The sequence below is a fragment of the Colias eurytheme genome, chromosome 20, assembly GCF_061535395.1.
Source record: "Colias eurytheme isolate Ceu_HAF_F1 chromosome 20, ilColEury1 Martin Lab GWU primary, whole genome shotgun sequence".
Classification (NCBI taxonomy): domain Eukaryota; kingdom Metazoa; phylum Arthropoda; class Insecta; order Lepidoptera; family Pieridae; genus Colias; species Colias eurytheme.
Genome location: NC_142999.1, coordinates 3,201,958 through 3,227,556, shown reverse-complemented (window position 1 = coordinate 3,227,556; position 25,599 = coordinate 3,201,958). Strand labels below are relative to the sequence as shown.

General features: G+C 32.8%; 1 protein-coding gene across 1 annotated transcript in view; it reads left to right on the top strand.

Annotated features, from left to right (window-relative positions):
* Window positions 1-6,186: 6,186 nt before the first annotated feature.
* Window positions 6,187-25,599, top strand: part of Fbxl7 (F-box and leucine-rich repeat protein 7) — a 68,094-nt gene continuing 48,681 nt past the window's right edge. The window contains exon 1 of the mRNA XM_090113839.1: window positions 6,187-6,397. The gene's annotated coding sequence lies outside the window, so the exon portion shown is untranslated. The remainder of the gene's footprint in view (window positions 6,398-25,599) is intronic.

The following is a 25,599-nucleotide window of genomic DNA, read 5'->3' as shown; positions in this document are numbered from 1 at the left end:
TGCCTCGCTTCAACTGGGCGTTTAATATCTGTGGAAACAAATTCTTAATGACTTACAATATGGAAATGTAATTTAATAAAGTAATCTCAATTTAAGATCAAGTGTTTGTAGATATTTTCCCTTTTTTATATATATGTAGAACCTAATATGTACTGGAATTTACGAAGAGTGTCTAACTCAACTCTACATTAGTAGTGTAAAGTGTTAGTTTGTTCAAGTTCCTATTTATTTACGAATTATGATATATAAACAATAAACCTTTCTGGAATAATCGTAATAATGTTCCTGTTAATTAATATAAACAAAATAAAATACATAAAAATGGAGAGATATATAAATCGAATTCTTCTTTAGTCACTACTAAGATAATAACTAAATAAACTATGTAAGGATTTTTTTATTTTATTATTTTATTTACACAATATTACAACTTTTATACATTATAGGCAGACTCCAAAAGACTACAAAATTATTAATTAGCAAACGCATTATTGTTGCACCATAACGGGCAATGGAAATGAGTTATATTTATCTACACATAAGATTATCGGCGGGAGAATGTTTTAATTGGGTTAATGATTGAGTCCAGGCTGCTCTGGGACCGCGTGACGTCACGTAGGTTGACTTGAATGTGAGCCCTTTTGACTTTACGATATGTCGGCTGATGTGGGTGCGTGCATAAAATGGTACGTTGTAAATTTTGTATTATTCCAAGGACACACACAAATGAAAGGCTTTACGTAAATCGATCATGATTAGATTTTGAAGGGCTTTGTTGAAACTACTTTCCTAATATTGGTAAATATTTGGTGTGAATTGTGATGATTTTTATTTACCGGAATATATTGTTAGTAAAGTTAGTTTGGTACAACAATAAGGACATTTTTGAATAACAAGTATTTTATAGATCACATTTATAACTGCTATTTTTTATTTTCAGATTTTCTAAACAGGAATTCTGTCTGTTTTTGTTTGCACTAAATTGATTTATATTGTCGCGAAACGATATCGTATCGCATTCACATCGTCGTAGAGTTAATGACACTTTACCCTTAGATTGTATGCGAATAAATGTATAACTTGATCCGACTTCTAATACATTGCTGCGTACTCAAGAGTCCCTACAACGAGCGAATTTCGCAACACTAGATTTGCAGCAATGTATCGTGTTGTGATTTCATGTGTTTTTATACACAAATTCTTAATTGGATTCCTATAACTTGGTGTATGGCGAAGGCTCTACCGGATGTGCTTTCGGCGAGACACCTTAAAATTTTATTGCGCTTCAGCCACTTTTAAATAACACGGGTAATCGATGAAATAAATTGATCGCATTCTAATTAAGTATAAATTTCGTTAACGGACAGTTTTTGTGATTAACGTAATTTAGGGTAATGAAATTTCGTAAGTAGTTTGTATGCAAATACGGAAAAAGAGACGATATTGGATACCAATGATTACTGGTAATAATTACCAATAAAATTACTTAACAAAAAAAAGACATGTGGCACTCGGGGACTGCCGCGGTAAAGCTATTGCATGCTATGCCTTCAAGCCACACCTCCGTGCCCGTCGGAGTGGGGAGCGTGAGGGTTTTTCCTTACGGAATTTCTGGATTCGGTCCCCGCGCTCAAGGCCCGCGATAGAAGCTATGCAATAGCTTAAAACATAATTACACACTTATTAAAATCGATTGATAATGCGTGTAATGGTTTTGTAAAAAAAAAGTCACTAAAATAGCAATTTGCATTTTCTACCTACATCGGAATTTGCACCTTTATATTCAGTTTGAAGCTACTTGCATTCCTGAACGATGACATGCCCAAATCATTTGAAAAGGAAATAGACTTTTTTATTTGTTTGCTTTGAGAGATGCGACTCTACTGATTAATAAAAGTTTATGGGTATTTTGTGTCGGTATTTATTTGATGTGTATAGATAAATATCATTGGAAAGGGCTGATTTTAGATTAATAAATAACAAATGACGGTAGAGTCGAACCTATAAAAATATATTTAATACATAAACGTATCTGACACAAAAGCCTGCTATCTGCCGTGAAGCCTCTTTCTGTTATAAAGCCTTATTTAATCTACCATCTTTTTTTATTTAATGATATTATATCACGACAGTTTTTTTTAATCTATCTATTTAAATAATCAGTCAAAACATCAACAAAGAATTATTACGGCGCTTTTTGCATTCCTAACTTGTAACCCTTTAACAATAATCTATGGGAAAGTTATTCCTGGAATGAACGATAAGAGCACACTTCCTTCGACACACATCTCTTTCACACCTAAGAAATTTGGTCATGTAGAAAGGGACAGATGATAAAGAATGTCCCATACCAACTCGAGCATTATTATTCAAAGAAAGTCACCAGTCATCCACGTACTGGGAAATTGTTATTTTTATAAAATACTTCTGTAATTAGGGTTAAATGTTTATTTTATATTACGTTATTAAATAAGCTTTTTAAGTGTTTTTGAACTTTATTGTATAGAGACAAGATATTTTAGCGACATTTGGTGTAAGTATGTATGTTGATTTTGAATGTATTTTGAAATAAATATAATTTATGCTATACATTAGCCATAGCATATGGGTAAATAAAACCTGTTTATATGTTTTACAAATACTAAGATATTCTTTTTAAGTTCTTTATAATTTCAAAATTTATTTGAATGAAAAAAAGGTTTATTTGGAAATAGAATGCAAATATTACTACAATTATAAAATAATACCACAGAAAAACGGTAGGTATAGGTAAACCAGAATCTGATGGCAATTAGGGAAATCAAAATTTGGAGTGTGCAACCCTAGGGAAAATGGACTGAACGATCTTGATACTGCTTATTTTTTATTTTGTCCTCAATATCATTTGTCACATTACATAAGTGGACAATACTGTACTTAATAATGAAATATATCCACTTAATATTATGCAGGTACATACTTATATGTATAATATACATATTACTTTTATATAGGTAATACATATTATTATTTACACATACCTATATTTGTATATTCATTATCAATATGCCATGGGAAAATATGGATGTAAGTAATGATAATGCAGATCAAAACTCGATTGTTTATATTTTTTTATAAAATAAAACAAAAATAAAATAAAATTATTGTTTATTTTCGTAAGTATTAACAGACACACATTATAAAATTGACTTGGACAGCTTGGACTTGACGAATAGCCGTATTAGAAACTCCTGTAATAAGTTTTCATAAAATTATATTCTAATCAACAAACAATATTATAGTTACCTACATAATTATAATATTTTTTAATTTATAGTATCAAAACGGGTAAGTCCAATTTACCAATAAAATCTTCAAAATTGAAAATTGTGATGTGTTTGACCCTTCTTCATCGAATGTTTTTCTATACACATTATAAACAATACCTCTTGCTTGTGATCGCAGCGCCTTTTTCGACATTTTCGAAGATTTTTTAGACAAAATCCTAAAAATTATTCATCAACTACAAAAAAGACAAATAATTTGACATCCAATTTGATAGTTGTCAAATAAGTTGCCACATAAAAATCTTTTATTTCATAAATATAAATATGCCATCAGATTCTGGTAGACCTATATTACATTTATTCTAACTCTACTATAAATGCACTTATTTGTAGATATTTAGTACTAATCATGAAAAATCTATTTCTCGTCTTTGCGTGAATGCCAATTGACTACAAATTAATGTCTTCATCGTATCTCTGGCCCTCTGGGAATATTTCGCAACAAAGTTGCAAATGATCCGTAAATTAAAGAATTAAAAGGGCCGATTTTTCACCCACAAAGAAAAAAACATTTTTTTTATTGAAATTTCCTTTATTTTTAAGATACCGCTTGGTGAATAGTTGCAAAAATTAGTGCACTGTGTTCGCTCTTCGTTTTTAAGAAAATAAATAGCAATATAGCAATGATGTTGTTGATAAAAAAGCTCAACGTCAAATAATTCGTTTTATTTAAAACTAGCGGTCCGCCCCGGCTTCGCCCGTGGTACATATTTACGTTTTCTCTACATAAAAACCATCCTCGTACTTCAAAGAATATAATAAAAAAAGAATTATCGAAATCAGTTCAGCCGTTCTCGAGTTATGCGCTTACCAACACATTTTGCGATTCATTTTTATATTATAGACTAGCGGTCCGCCCCGGCTTCGCCCGTGGTACATATTTACATTTTCTCTACATAAAAACCATCCTCGTACTTCAAGGAATATAATAAAAAAAGAATTATCGAAATCGGTTCGGCCGTTCTCGAGTTATGCGCTTACCAACACATTTTGCGATTCATTTTTATATATAAGAAGATTTACTCTATATTGTAACAATACAACCCTACTTGTTCATTGTTGGTAAACAACAAATCAAACTTTTTTTTTTTATGCTGCAATAGGGAAGCTCTTGGCCACGATCTCGCCTGATGGTAAGCTGAGATGTGGCCTAAGGTGGAGCGCGCTTCCCTAGAATGTACCTGTTCACTCTCCTCTTAACTCAATATTTATTACTCTTGTCTCTTACATTGTTTCATATACAGCATTACGAACATCATTTATATATGACTAGCTGTTGCCCGCAGCTTCGCTCGCGTGAAAAAGATAAATTTTCATGGTAAGTTTACATCCCCTATTTTACCCCTTTAGGGGATGAATTTTCTAAAATCCTTTCTTAGGGGACGCCTACGTTATGACATCTACCTGCATACCAAATTTCAGCCCGATACGTCCAGTGGTTTGGGCTGTGCGTTGATAGATCACTATATCAGTCACCTTTGAGTTTTATATATATATATATATAGATCATGTATAAACAATAAACAAACAAAAACCACTTTTCTGCTTTGTTACGGAAGTGTTTTTATTAAAATGAACAAATTATAATCTTTCTAGAGGACAAGTACAGATTGGACAAGGTGTGCTATTATAACTTGACCGGTTGAGTTTCATCGCTAGAGTTTATACGAGCCATATTTTTAATACTATTATTTTATGTATTATTATTTATTATCATGAAAGAGATGAATTTATTCTGACAAAAATATAAAAATCTATGTATTTCGATTTTGTTATGAATATATGTAATTGATTTATGGTTGTGCCGAACTCATATACTTACCTCTAACTTTCATTTGTTTTTATTTTCAGTTAAAAATAAATACTAATCATATAAAAATACCTTTTAATTACATTAACGTCTACGCAAATCATTCTAAATTGATTACGATCAGATAAGTATTTTAATTTTTACGTTAAAATAATTAATATTAATTCAAACAAATTAAAACATAACATGGTACAAAATAACCCTTTTAATTTATCCAAATACCCTAAAACACTATTAAAGAAAACACCTGCGCACGCGACAGATATTGTCAGGCTGTGTCATACAAGCAATCTGCCTACTGCTATATAACAAAACGATACGGTTACATCGCTTATCCTTCCAATGAAAATATACCATTTTTTGTTGAACCCGGCTAAAGTTTCGAGTACCTCTCGAAATGAGCCGGTTTTTACCTACACGACCGTAATTTTGATCGTTAATAATTCCCCAGTAAAGCCACCTCAAGTTCTGCAAACTTGCAAAGGATAGGAAATATAGTCGTCTCGCTCTAATTTGCGCGAGAGTTATGAATAGATAAGGACGGAAGATCAAAGCTCGAGCCTCGCTAGCGGGACATCGACCAGCAGCTTTCAGAAAAACCTCAATTTGTTGGAACAATATTGTAACTCGTAATAAAAGTTATTGTATTAATTTTTAGAAAAAAAATTGTCATGAAATTGGGGTCAGTGATTAATTGCTTTGCATTGTATATTCAATATTAATCAATTTTTTATATTTGATTGATTAGACGTAAATGAAAAAAAGGTTATCATAAAAATCAGAAACTCTAATAATGCTCGAAATGTGATTAATAATAATCATTCGTTCCTTTTAAATTTTTTCATAATATATCATACTGAGAATAGCGTAACATCGAAGATTATTATAAAAAAAAATCTAAAATTTCCAAGTTGCAACGCTGCGGTATTACTGTTACTTGCCCCGTGGACATCGACAAAAACCGTGCAGCCTGCGTACCGTAGTGTGCGTGCTCTCTACACGCTTATACACACAAACAAGAGCGCATACCGACAGCGCTGGCGCAGAGAAACTTTTGCAGCCAGTTGTAAAGCGACTTTTAGGGTCAACATTCGTTTTATAGCGACCCCGCGCGACAAATTCTTATTTTAAATTATGAATGCAGATTCAAATTTACAAGGCTGTGGCTTGTGTGTGTTTGTGATGTGATTGTGATGTGTTTTGGAAAATGTGGGATAATTTCTTCTACGCGAAGTCTGTGAGGAAAAAGTGTGGAGCTTAGGTGAGCATTTAATAAGTTGAAAAGTTTCTTAGTAGAGCCTTGTGATAACATATTTTGACTTGCGTTTGACATTACTAGCTGCATATTATGGGCTACAGAATTATGAGTATGCGTAAGAAGATTATAATTTATAAGTAAGGAAAAATGGGAATGTCTCTATGTAAGCTTTAGCTACTGTGGCAAGAACCATGTGTTTGTTCGTAGTTAAGTTTAAATTGATTATCATGTTTTGTTTGTCACAATCATTTTAACAGTTGATATGTTCTAATAATGATTCATGATATTATGGTTCTAACGTGTTTTTGGAGACATAATTTTCAATGTAAAAAAGAGCTTAATATTTATAATATTATAGTCTTGTTATTATTTATGTATATCGTATCCCTCTTTCTTATATGTAATAGGTACCTACTTAGTTGTTCGTATACAAGTAATAAGAGATAACTTTTTATCTATACTAATATTATAAAGAGGAAAGGTTTGTATGTATGTATGGTTTTCACGCATAAACTACTGGACCGATTTTGATGAAATTTGGCACAGATAATCTTTAGACCCTGAGAAAGAACATAGGCTACATTTTATTGCGAAATATGTACCACGGGCGAAGCTGGGGCGGACCGCTAGTATAAGATAATGATAGGAACAAGTTGTTAACTTAATAAATACCTACATTTTCTAGATTCACACACAAATCAATGATTGAGATATAAAACAATACAAATAACGATAAATGAGGATCAAATTTGAAAACCGGACCGTATCATACGAAAAAGCTTATAATCAAGAATACACGTATTAACATAAATTTGTAATTTCGTCTCAATTTTCAAATTTAAATAAGTGTATAAAGGCATTCAGAGTACTTAACTAAAATACTGAAAAAGGGATTAATTTTTCTTACTAGACGAACAAAACTATGCAGATACCTATTGAGTCCATAGATTGAAAGATAACATTAAAAATGTCGGCCAGCATTATTGATGTTTGCTTTTGAATTAACCCACATTCTTTTCAGCGGAATTTAGGTACCTATAACCCATACGAGTTAACTTGAGACTCGGCTGGATTGTGACAGGCTATAGTAGTACATAAAGTAAGTAAAACTGGTACTTACTTAGTTTGAATTACATGCTTTTATTTTATATATTTTAGAAAGGTACCTCTAATAATACTATCTGTGCTCCGCGGTTTTACCCGCAGTGCTCTGCTCCTGTTGGTCTTAGCGTGATGATATATCGCCTAAAGCCTTCCTCGATAAACGGGCTATCTAACACCTAAAAAATTTTTCAAATCGGGCCAGTAGTTCCTGAGATTAGTGCGTTCAAACAAACAAACAAATTCTTCAGCTTTATAATATTAAGTTTAGATATTGGAAATAATTTCATCGGCTCAGGTCTCAAGTTAATTTGTACGGGTTGTATCAACTGGGGAGAATCAAATTCTTCACCTCCCAATGACAAGTCACTATTGCACCAAGTTTTTGTGAGCTTTGAAATGTTCTGGAAGCTTTGAGCTCGGAACTGGTATTAAAGATGTTTATCTAAGTAACAAAATGTCTTGGAAAGTTAACGATGGCCGTGTTTTGAGGTATTACAAGTACCTAATGTTTTGTTAGAGTTAATTGTAGACATATTCTGTTGTACATAATTGAAAATAACAAACATCCTGAATTTTATTTACCTCAAAATACAATATTTTTTTAAGGAAATATACCTTTTGACATTTAAGTGTTTTTAAAATAGTACTTAATAACACCATACAATTTAAAATAGAGAATTTATTTATTTAACACTTTATTGTGCAAAAAACAAAATATACATAAAGGTTACAAAAATAAGATTAGAAAGCACAAAGGGCGGCCTTATCACTATGCAGTGATCTCTGCCAGGCAACCACGGGGAGAAAGGCAAAGAAGCGCAAAAAGTAGTCGGACAAAATAAAAACATATTTTTAGAATAGGGTAGAAATAATAAGAGAACACAATAAAATATATACACATTTTATACAGTACATGATATAAATACGTAAAAATGAACAAAAATAAAAATAAAAAATATATAAATAATAATATTACTAATATTACCTAAATAAATATATGAAATACAAATATATCATAAGATACACATACATACTATACACATATGCATACTACATAGTAGTAACTATATAAATATTAAATATATATAATATATATATATATATATATATATATATATAAATAAATAAATATAAATATGTCTAAATAGAAGTATACTACATAAACTAATCCGAATTATAGGCAGTTAAGAGGAAATGATTACGGACATGATGTTTAAAAGAGGATAAGGAAGGAGCAAGTCTGATTTTTAAAGGTAGGGAGTTCCATAACTTGACGGCAGAGACAGCAAAAGAACCCGCATAAAAATTGGTGCGATGAGAGGGAATACACAAAATAAGTTTGTCAGCTGATCGAAGAGAGTAGTTTTCGCAGTGTTGAAAAATGAAGTTATTCTTAAGGTAGGAAGGAATGGAAGGATCGAAAAGGATACGGTATAGTAATTGAAGACAGTGGAGATGATGTCGGAGGCGAATAGGGAGCCACTTGAGGCGTCTGCGATAGAAAGAGACATGGTCGAATTTGCGAAGGCCGAACACAAATCGAATTAAAAGATTTTGCAGACGCTCAAGTTTCTCCATATTCTCAACCGTAAGGTCAGGAAAACACACATCCGCATAGTCGAGGATAGGGAAGAGAAGGGATTGAGCTAACATAATTTTAGTTGGAATAGGCAAAAAGTTACGTAGACGCCGAAGAGTACCCGATGCCGCATACACCTTACGACTGATCTCTTGTAGGTGGTGAGACCACGATAGTGTTTGGTCGAGATGAACACCTAGATTTTTAACCACCTTACAATAAGGAATTGTTACTCCACCAAGGCAGACACTGGGCAAGGCGCCCCAGTCAATTTCGGAAACGAGATACGGACTTCCCATGATAATCGCGTGACTCTTTGCAGGATTGATTTTTAGACCGTATTCGTCACTCCAATTGACCAGGGTTGCTAGTTCGGCATTGATATGTCGGATAGCACTAGGTAAATTGTTGAGCGAGGCCTGGGTGTAGATTTGTAAGTCGTCAGCGTACATATGGTAGAGAGAAGTGAGGCGCGAGGTTAAGGAATTTATAAAGATAGAAAAGAGGAGAGGTGACAATTTAATACTTTCACGAAATAATAAGTTATCACAGACTGTTTCATTGTTATGGGTGATGTTCCTACTTCGAAGAATTAAGCTGATTAGGTACATTTATTGTATTCCACTTACTGGAAAGATTAGGAGAAATACTTTTTTTGCACTTTTCAAATTACAATTAAAGCATGCTATTTTAGTAACATTGAATTTCTTTTCTAGAAAATTAAACCTCGCTTTTTCTAAGTTAAACAAACTAAACTCAAACTGAAACATTTTTTGCGTTAACTTTACCAAGTGTTTTTTTATAGAAAATTGGTTAAAACAATTTTAAACATGTATATTCTTATGTAATCATGATTAAAACACGATTTAAAGATAACACAAGTAAAAGGAAAGAAAGTTATTTTTTACAAGGCTTATTTCCTGTTGTAATTAAAGTGAACGTGTACTATCATTATGCAATAAATACTTTAATTTATGTTTCTAATTTATCAACTCTATATCCTTCAACATTTAACAATGCAGGAAAATATGTCAATCCAAACTTAATATTATAAAGCTGAAGAGTTTGTTGTTTGTTTGAACGCGCTAATCTCAGGAACTACTGGTCCGATTTGAAAAATTATTTCGGTGTTAGATAGCCCATTTATCGAGGAAGGCTATAGGCTATAAACCCGCTGAGACCAACAGGAGCCGAGCAATGCTGGTAAAACCGCGGGGCACAGCTAGGGAACGGAACTTCTTTGTGATAAGTAGGTATATTATGTGTACGACGTACGTTCAATCTTCGTTTACTGTATACAATGGAGAAAGTATTTATATCTTTAATCTAGATATCGATAACGTAGGAAAGTTCAAAGGCTAAGAGTTGCGTCAGATATAATTAAAGCTTAGAATTGCCTGTCAATTTGCTTCCTTAGAGTATTTTCTTAAAAATTGCATTGCAAGTTCTTAAAACTGTAGAACACCTAAAAACCTAAGATTTATTTCATTCTAAATAGCATCACATAGTTCAACTATTAAAGCCGTTGTTTTTTTGTTTCATTTGATTAAAATATCTTTCAACATAAGCAGACACAACATTCTGCGAAATATTTTGCGAAATAGTTCGTAATAAAACGCGTTTACTGACAAATTGATATAAATGTAGGACGTAGGTACGTACAATAATCTACTTCAATACTTAATACCTATTCTAAAAAATAATCCATATTGATTAAAACGAATCATACATTCATAGATTATACAGCAGAAAATATACCCAGCAAAAAGTACATGCGGCCTATTACATATTAATTATTGTAAAAATCAAATATCGATACCATAAATATTAAACAGCACTATAAATTTGTCTAAAATAGAAATTCCTCGATAAATCAATACGTAAAATACTAGGCCGGACTAGTTTGCTATTTTCTCTAAAACTGGTATGAAATCAAAGGAAGTATCACTACAGGTTGTTGCTTTAAGTCTCAATATACATTAAAGTTAACGAACGACATTCTTTCCTTGCGTTAGATAAGATTTTGAATGGACATGGACTTATAAAATTCCTTAATAAATATCTGGATGACAGAGTATTTTTTAGGAATTTATAGGTAACTAGGTATGTTTTTCCCAGAATGTCTTGTCTTTAGTTGGTTGAATTATTAAAAAATGACTTGAATAAAAATGAGAAAAAACGTGAAATTATTGCTAATGAGTAGCTGTGTATTTGTGAATGTAATATTACCTAAATTTGCTTTACATTGTGTGGATATTGGTACAAAAAAATTGTTGTACTTATTTAATAAGTCCGTTTACAAATTGACAAAAGAAGAAAATAACGGTTTTAACTTATTACGATTTATAAATTATGATAATTAAAAGTACTTACTTGAGAAAAATATTCATTTTAGGAACATAAAACCCAACAAGCAGCATCTAAAAATTTCACACATAACTATTAAATTCTATTTCTACTATTTTTCGTGTGTTGGAAATATAATTCTTCTCGGTTTTAATATGATTACAAGTTTTCAGAAAACATTATTGTATAAAATTAATATTATTAAGTCTTTGAATAAAATCTGTATAAAATACGAAGTCATTCGAAAATCGAATGTTCAGAAGCCACAGGCAAAGGGTTATAGCCATACAGCCCAGTCCTAAAAAAAACATGACTTATAATTAAATCTAGATCGATTTAATAAGTTCAACTTTCTTCTAGAAAAGCTGCCTCTGTTCAAGTTAATGCAATTAACAGTTCATAAATACTTGGCTATAAATCAATGCATTTAATATGAGTTGTTTCACTCGAACCTTCCAGGTAATTATTTAATTTTCTCTTTTATCATTTCCCTTCTAAGCTGATATCTACAAGTATAATACAGTACCATATTATCTTTAAATTTATTACTCAGAATTATTTATAATTACTAAATAATTAAATCGTATATTTTGTAATTATTTACTTTCATTAGTAACCAATAAAATTATTTATAGAAACGTGCAAAACTACGAAAAAAAATATCTGTTAAAATATTGATTTTTAAATACAATTGTTGCAATATTTTTCTAAAGATTTATGCACACGATCGAACACCATTAGGGCAATAACATTATCACCTATAAATAATTTTGTTCTAATTTCTAAACCATAATATGTTATTATTTGTATAAAATACAGATAAGTAAATCTGGTAATACCGGTAGCTGTCTGTAGACTGTAGAGTCGTATGGTGTGTTAATTAGTTTGTTTGAAGCAATTAATTCATGATAAACTACTATAATAAATGCAAGAATTTGATACAGTTTCTTATTATCTATGCTTTGTGTTGATACCGATTACCGAGGAAGTTTGTTTCAGAAGCGAAATTTATTCATTTTGATAAATATTTGTTTTAGCATTTTGAGACTTAAAAGTATTTAAAACATGTTTATAATATCATGTGATAAATATTAAGATCAACATTTTGTGTATTAAAAATGCGTCACCTATCATGGAGGTACAATGAGTTCAATGACCTGTTAACTTTGTAAAAATAAATAACTTGAATTAATCAAAAAAAAATTCTAACTATTAAATTAAATGTGATAAAGATAAAAACATGTTCCTACTTACATACGTACAATTAGTTTAAAAACAATATTGCACGTGATACCTATTCATATGCGAAGATAATAACCCACAGACCTTATTTAAATTTCAAATAAAAAAAAATTAGGACAATAACGCATCACCAGATTTGAAATTCGAATCGCGTGCCGAAGCGTTATTCGATTTGATTATTTTTTTTAACGTTGGCAACAATTCGTGGGAACGCGCGTTTTGATATCCATGCAATGTAGTGATTCTCGCTTTTACCACAGATAATATACAGCTTTTACTTTGTTAGATTTTCATCTGATACGCATATTTGAGACCGTGTTTCTTTGTACTACCATCTGGAGACAATCCTGAATCGCGTTAAGATATAACAAAGGTTTTGTGCTCATTTCCTTGCTGTTTTTAGCATGAGATTGTAAATATGATGTACTTTAATGTAAATTTATTGTGTGATGGTTGAGGAGGATAAACAGAATAACATATTAAATGTAGTCTAAATGCCGCTTCCTTTACAATAAATCTTCGGATTTAATTTTACGGGATCGTGGCACGCGTATCGTATTTTTTCTTTTACCTTTATAAACAAACAGAAGTTTGTTTATTTTTCGTTTGATACAATAAGTTTCTACTTTGAGATGCCAAAGTTTGTCTGTGAACCTTTTATGTAGTTGACGTAAAGTTAAAACTTTTCTAATATGTGGTAAGACTTTGAGGTTTATTTGAACTCAACGTAACAAAACTTCGATAATTTTTTATCGATAATAAATTGACGTATTGCAGTAAAGTATAATACGAGATTTATTGCGATGAAGGTTTTTTTTTCATAATTATGACACACAGGTAATACATATAATATTATTATAATTACACATTTGTTAATTTAAACATAATTTAACTAAATTATTAACTTACTTAGCGCTGTGATATAAGACATACTTATTTAAATGTTATTCCGGATGTGTAAATTTTAATTGACACTATTAAAAAAGTGTAGAATATCAAGTTTGTTTGGCCAATTAGCCAAAAATGTATTTAAATGTTTTGTAGACGTACATTTTATTAAATAACCCAGACAACCAAATAGAAACGTTTGAATTAATATATTATATAATAATTAGCCATGAAAAATTACCATTTGAACTGTTTTTATATCCAATAGCAGTGTCATAATATCTACGTACCTATACGAAAATGAATTCTTTCATTTTTAAAAAGCTAAAATCATCAAACAGTGTACCCAGACATTACAAAAATACATTGTAAAGTACCTAATAGGTATGTAATATACTTACTCGAAAACTTAACCCTTCTTTTCTCACAGTTGGGTAAGAGCCAATAGAAACAGTGAGTCAGCGTTTCGCTAACAGTGAAAGAATTCCTTTTAGCCATAAAATAGAACCATCAAATAGTTATGCTAAATTCTATGAAAATATGAATAGTAACTAGGGTTATCTAAGTCAAGTGGTAAGATAAACTTTAATATGTAGCCTTGTGACCTTTACGAGTGTGTGGGAGTGTTAACCATATAATTACTTCTTACACGTGGGTTTCAAATACAGCCTATTATTATTTTAGCACAATTGGAGTCAATTTTGGTTATGCAAAACGGATTTATACGTATAATTTCTGAATTTGGAATACAATGGAACACAGGGAAATACTGTTTGTAAGAGCCTCGATTCTTTCAGGAATCATTAATCAAGGCTATAAAAGCATGAAGTGCCATTAATAGCTGTTACCTTTAAAGGTAACAAAATTTTTAATTAATGATAATTTTTAATAACGATTTTTCTATCTTCACTCTGGAATCAAAGATTTCGATCTCTTTCTGTAATTTATTTCTGATAGTTCGAAGCCCAGACTGACCATACTACCCAGCCTTATGAAGTTTCTTTTTATACCGAATATAATATTAATTAAGACATTTTTGACAATAATTTCAATATTCATGAGCTTACGATTTCAACAATTTATTTCATTTCATATGCATTTGCAGTGAGATAACATTTTTTAAACAGAATGTGTGGTATGACGGAACTTCATCGCACATAAATAAACATTTATTTGTGAGGAAATGGCCTTATCTTCTTACATACCTCGTGGTATAATGGCTTCTACTAGCGGGTATGTTGAACATCATTGGAATGAGCATTTGAAAATTTATTTTTAGGTTATGACTTATGTTTTAATGTTATATTAGATTTATTCTTAACAAGGCAATAGGCATAGGAATTTTTTTATTGATGATGATATGAATGATGTATGATTTCAGGTTGATGATATGAATAAACAATTTTTATCATTAAAAGTCAAAATGGCGATACAACATCAACGTTAATGAACCCCTACATTTTCATAATTTGATGTAATCATATACTACGTATAAAGAGATCTACTTTCATAAAAGGTAATGATCACCAAGTGGCGGGAAAAATTACGCAAATTATAGTACTATAAATCCTTTATCGTCAGGAGTTAATAAATAGAAATCACAGGAAAGGTCTTGAATAAAAATTCCAACACCATTTCAAACGCGCAATCAATTACGACTACAGTGGCGACAAAATCGCATAAGCAGCGCAAAAAGCGCTTAGTTCTTTCACCTATCTCGTTGCGTAAGCGTATTATAATGGACATTTTTATTTATTTTTATTTATTTTATTTAAAAAACATCACATGCCATTACAGGACAATGCCCAATGCGACACAGATACAATTTTATTTTACAAAAGAAACTTATCTAACTTAAATACTAAATTAAAATTACATACATAACTTAACATAGACATAGAAAAATTTAAAGAACTTACTAACAATAACAGATTAACTGCAATATCACCCTTGCGAATTCACTCATAGGACAATGAAATAAGTCCGCTCTTTCGTGCGCTTCATTTATTATGCGGATGGCCCGTACCATTGGTGCTTTCGCAAGAAGGTTGGTTCGTGCTGTGGGCACTAGCAACAGTGGTGAACGGTGCCGTTTCCACGCGAATCTGGTGGGGACGCAGAAACTCACACATTCAAGTAGTCTTGAGTTCTGTTCCCCACCACGAAGAAGACTTATAATATAAACGGCAAGCGAAAAGTCACGCCGTACACTTAATTGATTGTACCCCACCATACCCAATACAAATAAGGTAGGGTACATCAACGGATAAAAAGGATATACACCATACAGTTTTAGATATAAATGTCTCATGAATTTATTTTGGACCCGCTCTAACATTAAATTATATTTGTCTTCATGAGGAGCCCATATTGCAGCATTGTGTTCCAAACGACTTCTTACTAACGCGTTATATAGAACCTTAAGTGTTGTAATGTTAGTAAAGTCCTTAGCCTGTCTCAAAACAAATCCAAGGTTCCTGTATGCCGTTTTACATGTTTTTATTATATGTTCCCGAAACCTCAGATCAGACGAGAACCAAACGCCTAAGTCGCGACCCTGCGTCATACGCTGAATTGAAACCGGTCCTATTTTGTAGTCGTACAAGAGAGGAGACCGATTACGATGGAAACTCATTACCGAACACTTAGTAGGATTGAAGTGAAGCTTGTTTTGACAACTCCAATGAAGGATCCTAGAAACATCGTTTTGTAGGCGTTCACAGTCTGACAGATTTCTTACTTCGGCGTATAATTTCAGATCATCTGCGAATAGTAAACACTGACCATAAGTGAGGACGCCCGGCAGGTCATTAATCATGATAGTGAACTCTAAAGGACCGAGGTTACTACCCTGACTTACACCGGATCTAGTGAAATATGACTGCGATTCGCAGCCATTATAGTCGACATATTGTTGTCTGTCTTTCATATAGGAGGCCCAAAATTTTATCAATTTCGGAGTAAATCCCACCCCCGCAAGCTTTCCCAATAGCACATCATTGTCTACTGTGTCAAAGGCTTTTTTAAAGTCCAGGTAGATAACATCTACCTGAACTCCAGTGTCCACCGCAGGTACTACGTGTGCCATTAAGTTGAGCAGATTAGTAGTAGTACTTCGCGCCGGTCTGAATCCATGTTGTTCCTCGCATAGCTGTGCTGACACCTGCGAATACACGCCCGCCTGTATTGCCGATTCAAAAACTTTTGCTGGCGTTGAAAGAACGGCTACTGGTCTGTATTCGCTGATGATCGGCCCCGCTTTACCCTTAGGAACAGGAATAACTCGAGACGTTTTCCATATATTTGGAAACATGTTGGAGTGTAAACATGCGTTAAATATGCGTTGAAGGGGTTCAGCCAGCACCCTACTACAATCCTTAAATAAGAATGCTGGTATACCATCTGGGCCAGCAGAACTTTTGGGTTTAAGGCGCGCCAATGCTTTTCTGACCTCTCCTACTGTCATCATATCGATTTGAACGCGCGCGCTACTCGACCCCATAGCTGCCGCCGCATTCGCATCTAAATTTGGTGCACAATTGCTGTAAACACTTTGAAAGTACTGAGCAAACTGAATAGCACACTCTTCATTATTTAAAAGTCTACCATCTTTCATAATAATATTACTCCTGCTTGAAGACCTTCTCGCTTTGACATATTGCCAAAATAATTTCGGGTCTTTCGAAAACTGAAGTTGTATTTTATTTTTGTAACTATCATAAGCAATTTTAATATCAGTTTTTACAGCCGATCTTAACAATGAGAATTCATTATAATCGCTCGCTAACTTAGATTTTTTATACTTTCTCTGAAATGAAGCCTTTAATTTGATTTTATTTATAAGATCTCTTGTATACCAGTTAGGGTAGTGATACTTACACGAACCATTATTTTTTTTAGCTTTTCTAGGTACGCATTCATCTAAAACACTATCTAGTATACTGTAAAAATATTTTAACATCTCATCGACATCCTGTATGTCGTATAATGCAGACCAATCAACTGAACCTAACCGCGAATACAATAGAGGAAAATCGGCCTTATAAAAATTCCATTTCGGGCGCGCATTGCAGTCCATAGAATTAGATGCGGAATGGTCGGCACCGGACGACGGCGCTGGCGGCTCCGATGCGGTGGAGACGATGCGCACACTCACCGCGAGTGGCGGGTGATACTCATCCACGGGCACCAAGGGCTCGTCGGCCGCCGACACCGACACCTCCCCGTGACACCCTGCGTGACAGACCCAGTCTAACTGACGACCCATACAGTTAGGCACGGTGTTATGTTGAGTGAATTCGCAATAGGTTAAAAAGTATTCATAATAATTGCTTATATTTACTGGACATGAATATATATTTAAGTCTCCGATAACAATAATTTCTTTATACTTAGTACATAATTTTTCTATTATACTAAACAACAATAAATAATCAGTCTCAGAACTATTTGGAGGAATATAAACTACACAACACAAGAATAGAAAGTTATTTTTTAAGAAAACACTTGCACATACCATTTCAAAGACACAATTGTTTATCGACACTGAGGGTATGCGTACCGGTCGTAATTCGAACCGTTGTGTAGCCACGAGAAGCGCACCGCCCTGTTTTCGACCGTCCGATCTGTCACAACGTAATATTTGGAATCCCAAAGGAATAATTTCGGAGTCTTGTATGGATTCATTACAACCGGATTCCGTGATGGCGTATAAATCAAAGCTTACTGTATTTAAATTGTTTCTAAATTCTTCCAATTTTGTTCTAAGACCTCTAACATTTTGGTAAAAAATTTCTATTGATTTAACTACTTTTCGGTTTTTTTGCTGCCTTACGAAACCAAATCCATTCGCTAAACTCTGCATTGACTGGCCATATTTCGGGTTGGTTCAATGTATTAAATAAATTTTCTGGTACACCAATAATAAATGATGCATAATCCTGCGCCGTTTTGTGTTTAATTTTATCTATCTTAATCGAATGATCCGGGCCGCAAACATTTTTCACATAATTTGTTAAAGTTTCCAATGAAGTTTCTGGGTGTAAGCGCCATACGTGCAAGTACTTTTTACGTTCCATTCCCTTTAATATTAGTGTATCTTTATTGCTCCCCACACGTACGCTCTTACGTTCACTCGATTGCTCGTTGTGACGGGTAACATTATTATTATTATTTTCACGCACATTCATACATATATCTTTACCTGTGCCTTGCCCTACGCAATCCCCTTTATCTTTAAACAAAGGCGCGCAAGTCGAAGCTATTTTTATGGGCGATGTTGACGACGTCGCCGCCGTAGGTGTGGTGGCCGCAAAAGAGTTTACACTTAATATCTCTGTGATAGCATTACTTTTATTAGCTTCCTGTAATGGCTTATTAATATATGTGGATTTCGAAGATCTCGAAGTGTCACATCCTGTTTTTGATATATTTGCCCTGGTGTTAGTTTTAATGCATTGTTTTTCTTCAAGCGAACTCAAAATCTTTAGTGCCGCGTCTAACTTGTTATTTGTGTCACTCAGTTGCTTTTGCAAAATAGCTATTACGTTTGCTTGGATATCAAATCGGGAATCCATTTCGGAACGTAATTGAATTTTATGTTATGTTATAAATTTTATGTTTTATTTGATTTACAGCGCTTTAGTTTTGCGTTGCAGCGCTTGATTCCATAAGGGCGTTGTGAAACAGGCTGCGGAGTGGTACGATAAAATTATTTTTAAATCATATTACGATAAGTATACTACTTTTTTAGATGGCTGTAAAAGGTGGCAATTATAACACGTTGCGAATGAGATTTTTATTGCCACTTGTATGTATCATTTGTGATTAATATATTTTTCTATACAAAGTTGTATAACTAGAATTGCTCGTCTATTATAGACGAAGAAAATAGCTTTCAATAAATTCAGAAAATTTTCCATATAACTTTTTAGGATAAATAGGTATGCAAATTGAATATTCAATTCAATGTAATGTGCTGTTAGTTATGGTTCGCTCTCATATAATTAAATTATAACTTTATTATGTTAATTCACTTAATAGGTGGATGTTTTAAATATTTTATTATGACTTGTGTTTATTTCGTCAACAAAAATAATATGTATAAAATAGCCAAAATAGCATGTGACAAAAACAACAAGATGTACAAAAAGTAAAAGTTTCTAAAAGCTTCTATAGTTGTTATTCTCTCCATAGCTGCAAATCCGTTAGAAATTAGGTGTTTCCCTGCTGTTTCGTTTAGCGTATCTGAAAGCGTGTTGTGTGAAATGTTCGAGATTATTTTTTACAGCTAAACGCTTCAATATTTATAAGAAAATCGCATTGCGTCGTGCAGCCGTCTGTTTGACAGATCCTTTACTTATATGGGAATAACGCCGAACAAGCCATGTATGTGATTTCACAGATCAGATTATACGTAGATTGATTTATTTTTCTACAAATATGTACTGCGTAATTGGAATTCCATGCGTATTTTTTAGATTGCATTATAATAGAGCTTTTGGAATGTCAGTAGTATGGATTCCCGGACTCTGCCTCACTGCGTGAGGCAGAGTCCGGGAATCCAGTGAATCCAAACGAGAATCCAAACATACCCCGACTAAAAAAAAAAAAAAAAAAAAAAAAAAAAAATTCTATTCTGAATCCTATCAACATTCCAGTCCCATCTCTTACAATTCCTTTTCAAAAACTGGAGATGATATCGCTCAGGTGTTCGTCCATATGAATCAAAATATGCCATTCGTATCGATATGTACAGCTACCCAGTGTGAACCTGGTTTATCATCCACATCCAAATTGCATATTATATACGTTGGTACATGGGTATACATAGGCAGTCTATTAGCAGCATAAACATTATTTTCTAGACTGGGATGAATCTTTTTCATATGTTTTTGTAATTCTAGTGTATCCATGATATTACTGTTATTAGCAGATTATTACAGTACCAATCTATTCAATGGTTGTCATAGGAATGTTCAATTATAGTGTTTTGTATAAGATTAAATAGGAAGTTTGTAAGGAAATAAAAAATAGTAAATTGTATACAATTTGTTTTATTTAATTTTATAATGTTTCCTTTAGTTACATATACACAAAATGCATTAAGCATAACACATAAATCTAAAACATAACACACATTATAACCTTAACTACTATAGTCTACAGTAACATTTCTATTTTTATCTATTTCAATAATATTATCAAACTCAGCATAAACAATACAGTTAATTGTTTGTATTAGTGAGGATTCAAATCGTACTTCTAATCTTACACTACCATGCTTTATGAGATTCCAATGAGCTGACGAGTTAGCTGATAAATCAGGAGTTAAATCAAATGCTAAAAGACAGTAACCTTTGGCATACTGTTCACGAGAGATTGCATTTCCTTCATTAAGAAAGTGAATACCAGTCCCCGAGAATAGAGTATGATATGCTGATGTAAATATATTATTATTAAAAGATGGTTGCAAAGCTTTTGAAGGTATTTGTTGACCATCAATATATAAGCTGAAAGAGTTAATGCCATAGTTTTCAAAGTTAAATGGATTTTTAGTAAGTGAGCCATTAAATGCGGAATTGTTCACAAATCCAATAATACATCTTTTAGGTACCTGTCCTAAGAATATATTATCAAGAGTTTTTCCTTGAACACCTGATGGAATTGTTAAAACTTTAACTTCAGCACGAGTAATAGGATATTTAGCAGTGGTAGAAGCTAAAACTTTCTGATGTGCGAGTAATACACTTGGATTAATTCGTGCTCTTCGAACAATAAGAGTTGCATCCGTAATGCAAACTTTAAACTTTTCATCATTTGACCCAGCAATTAAATTAAAACTCTCTCTTGACCGAACTAATTTTACACTCATTTCAACACCATTAATTAAAAATTTATCTTGATTGAAAATGTCACCATGAAGATGACCAATCATTTCTATTTCCCTACTTTCATTAACTAATTCCTGTCTTTTAACAAACCCTATGTTTTTACCATCTGTGGAATCCATTTTGCCTGCTGTATCATCATACCAAAGACTACAAGTAAGATGAGATTGTTTAGCAGCAGGAGCATAGTTTAAAAGGGTTTCCATGTATGCTCGATAGGCATAGGTATTATTAGGTGGTGATACAAGTTTTTGGTTTAAATAAACATCGAGTTGACTAAAAAGTGAATGCAACCAATTATTTACAGGTGCTACTACTGTAGCTGATGTCAATTTTGTTGAATCTTGATTTAATACTTTTGCCTTTATGTGGAGTAATGTATGAGACAAATCTATGTAGTCATCGCCTGTTCCAGGAACTTGAAACTCGATAGGTCCATCATCAGCAAGAGATGAAATTGGTTTATAGTGAATCCACAATCCATTTTCAATGCTTGTTTGTGTAGACGGTAATGCAAACAAATCTAATTCTGACTTAACGCACTCACAAGAATGATTATGAAGGAAAGACATACTTAATTTGAAAATATATCTTTGATGTTTTTGGGTTTTAGACCAAGTTTTTTCGTAGCTTTCACTTTAGCTGTTAGTGGTGGAATGAACGAGGCCAATCGTTTTCTTTTAGTTATATACCCAGATCCTGTCATGTTTAATCGATCAATTTTGTCATCAGCCTTTCGTTTTAAGTTCGTACTAACTTGCTTTAGACGATCTTTTATTGAGGTTTCCATAGGACGGGCTTGAATCATATCCGATAAAAGTCCTACTCCAGCGTTTAATGCCTCCTTACCAACCACTCGAGCACCACTTGAAAGTAAAGGTAAAACTGATCTAAATAACCCTCCTAAGAAGCTCCCAATACCATGACCGCGTTGGTATGGTGAACCCTTATAAATTACTCCAACTCCTGATCCAGCTTGATGTGAATAATAATTTTCATATGGACATTTATGATGATCATGAGGAGAATACATTATTATAATTTGCGGAAATGTAGTTTAATACACACGGTTCCAAACTGGAATGGTATTTTTTGTCCTGCGCTGGATCTTATATCCATTTCCAGCGTATCGAACTCTCTTCGCATAACGGGTAAGTAGTGAGGTGGAGAGAAAACGTGCATTTTATACGCACCATAAATGTATTTTGAAGGATCTAATGAAATGACTCTTAATAGCGGAGTCATAACATCACCCACAATCTGAGGATCGATAATGTCGCAATATAGAAATAGTTGAGATGGTAACCCTAAGTGTAAATTAGCAGGACACTTCCCAAAATTTCTGTCTAGGAGATTTGTATTTGGTTCATAACCTAGTTGTAAACTTAATTTGGGTGATAATGTTACGGATGTTATATTTTTATCCAAAACAGAAACAGACACAAATTTTGTTATTTCATCATAACGAAATTTCAAGTTCTCTCCGATACCATTTAACGCTCTCAAAATATGTTCAACGTTATCGTAGTTGGTAGCGGGAATATGTTTTTTGTAGTACACTGTTGATGGTTTATCTTCATTAGGAATTAACATGGTTTTTGTGATGTATACAACATTTTCATGATCTTGAACAGTAAACATTGTGCATGGATATTGAAACTCGACAACTCCAACCAACCATTCACCTTCTAATTTCATAGCTTTTGGTAATTTTGTTGAAAAATTTGTGGTCTTGTTATCAGGAAAGTATTCCATTGAACTATTGCTGAGCAAAGTTAAATAAAAACTTTCTTTATTCATATTTCTTTTAAACTAGAAGCTAAAATCCAACTGTTAAATTTATCTGGATAACCTCTCCACTTCACTAATACTTCTTTTCTGTTGCCCGAATAACGAGTGCCAATTATTTTATCTATTTTATATTGTGAGGTGGGGTTGTAAGTGACCTTCTGTAATTCTCTTTCATAAAAAGTACCAACTATTGGTTCATTTTGTAAATCTGTAAACGCCAGAAGCGAATCGCTTTTTTAAAAAAGCAACAATTAGGTTAGGTTAGGTTAGACTTTGATAAACAACGCACGAGCCGAGCGAGCAAAGCGAGCGTGCCGCTGCAGCGGCCGGCGAGTGCCAGAAGCGAATCGCTTTTTAAAAAAGCAACAATTATAATAATATAGTAGGATAATATATAAATATATGATTTTAGACGTATTTTTTCTTGAATATAATAATACATCGTTTGGTTAGAATAGCGAGGTAGGTCGTAACAAAGAAGTTTAATACAAAAGCAGTGATAAGCGAGGTGCACAATGAGTAATAGATATGAACGCCGATAGATAATAGGAAAAGGCAAACAACCGGTGGGTCATTAGCGTCCCATTAATGACCCATCGATTAACTCTTATCTAATTGATATTTGATAAGAGTTAATCGATCTGCACACCTCAGCTATCTTTGGAACCGTGCATCCTATCGCTTCGGGAGTGAGTGCTATCGACTCAGCGTGGCCGCTTTAGTGGGAAAAGAGTCCAAACTTTTTTTTTTTTTTTTTTTTTTTTTTAGTCGGGGTTTTCAATCAAGTCACGTCCTCACCGTACCATAAAGTGAGGCAGCATAGAGTGAGGCAGTACCCGGGAATCCATACTACTAATGTCCAATGGACGTCGGTTACGATATAGCATGGATATTTTCGTCGATCAGAATTTAGTGTTCAATGATGTTTTTTTTAATCGAAGCATGTGTTTCCATTCTGCCTTTCAAATTCACTTTATTTGCGTTGAATGAATGTTAATAGTTAAGTGCGTCGCACACGGTGAAGATACTATAATAATATTTTATCGTAATATTTTATATCAGAGGATTGCGGTTCTACAGGGGTCTTAGTACGCAATGACAAAAAGAAAAATGATGGTCAGAACGCTGATACCGGATACCTTAAGATACCTACTGTAATATAAAATATTACAGTATCTTAAGATAAAATATTATAGTATCTTCACCGTGTGTGACGCGCTTTATTGTGAATCTTTGTTGTTGTAGCTTTAGGATAAAGAAAGACTTATACAGAAGATTTACAAACAGATGATCTAAAAATACTTTACCCTAATAGAAATCAATCAGTCAGTAACTTTAAACCTTAAATTAAGGATTGGAGGAGACCAATCCTTAATCTAAGATTTAAACTTAGGTAATACGTCTATAAATATTACTTTAAATACTCTTCTGTAATATAAATACTCCTAAAGTACTTTCGTAAAAATCTATATTACATATAATAAAATCGTAGGAAAGTCAAAACTGTACATTGAATATTTTTTTAAAAGAATACTTGATCCATGATCTATAATCGATATAGAAGCCAAAAATATAGTTTTTAGAATTTTTGTCTGTTTGTCGGTTTGTCTGTTTGTCTGTTTGTCTGTATGTATTTCCGGGCTAATCTCAGAAAGTACTGCATAGATTTACTTCAAATTTTGCATGAATATTCCTAAGAGGTCGGGTGAGGATAGTTTAAACATATTATCATGATATCACCTTCGCGGGAGGAGCTGTGAACCTTTATTTTTCTTATATATTCCGTGTACTACGACAGCGTGCAATCTAAAGACTCATGTTTAAATGTTGGTTTCGACTAGCTTTACAAAATAAAAACTATGTCATTTACGTAATTTGGGCAGAGAAACAGTTTAATGAATTTAGTAGTATAAAGACAAATTTGAAACAGCGCCATCTATGAGATTTCGTAAAAATCAAATCAATTTACATGTTATCACTACTGAACAACTGTTGAAAATTAATAATTTAAATATAATCATGTTATTTATTTAACTCTTTAACCCATATCTTCCCTTCCCTATAAGGTGCGCTTATATTTCGTGTGAATATACTACATTTTTAAAAGTGAGGGTAGATGTTTATTATTTTAAGTCAAACTAGACACCATTACAATTAATCTAATATTGATTGTGTTCATTGGTTACATTTTTAATCTTCGTGTTTTATAAATTTATAAAGAATAGAAAAAATTCGATCACGAGGCGGGACTCGAACCCACATAATTTCGTGATCGAATGTTTCTATTCTTTATAAATTTATTATTTATAAATTTATATTTATAAAGCATTTGAATAAATAAATAAATAAATAAATAAAATTAAAAT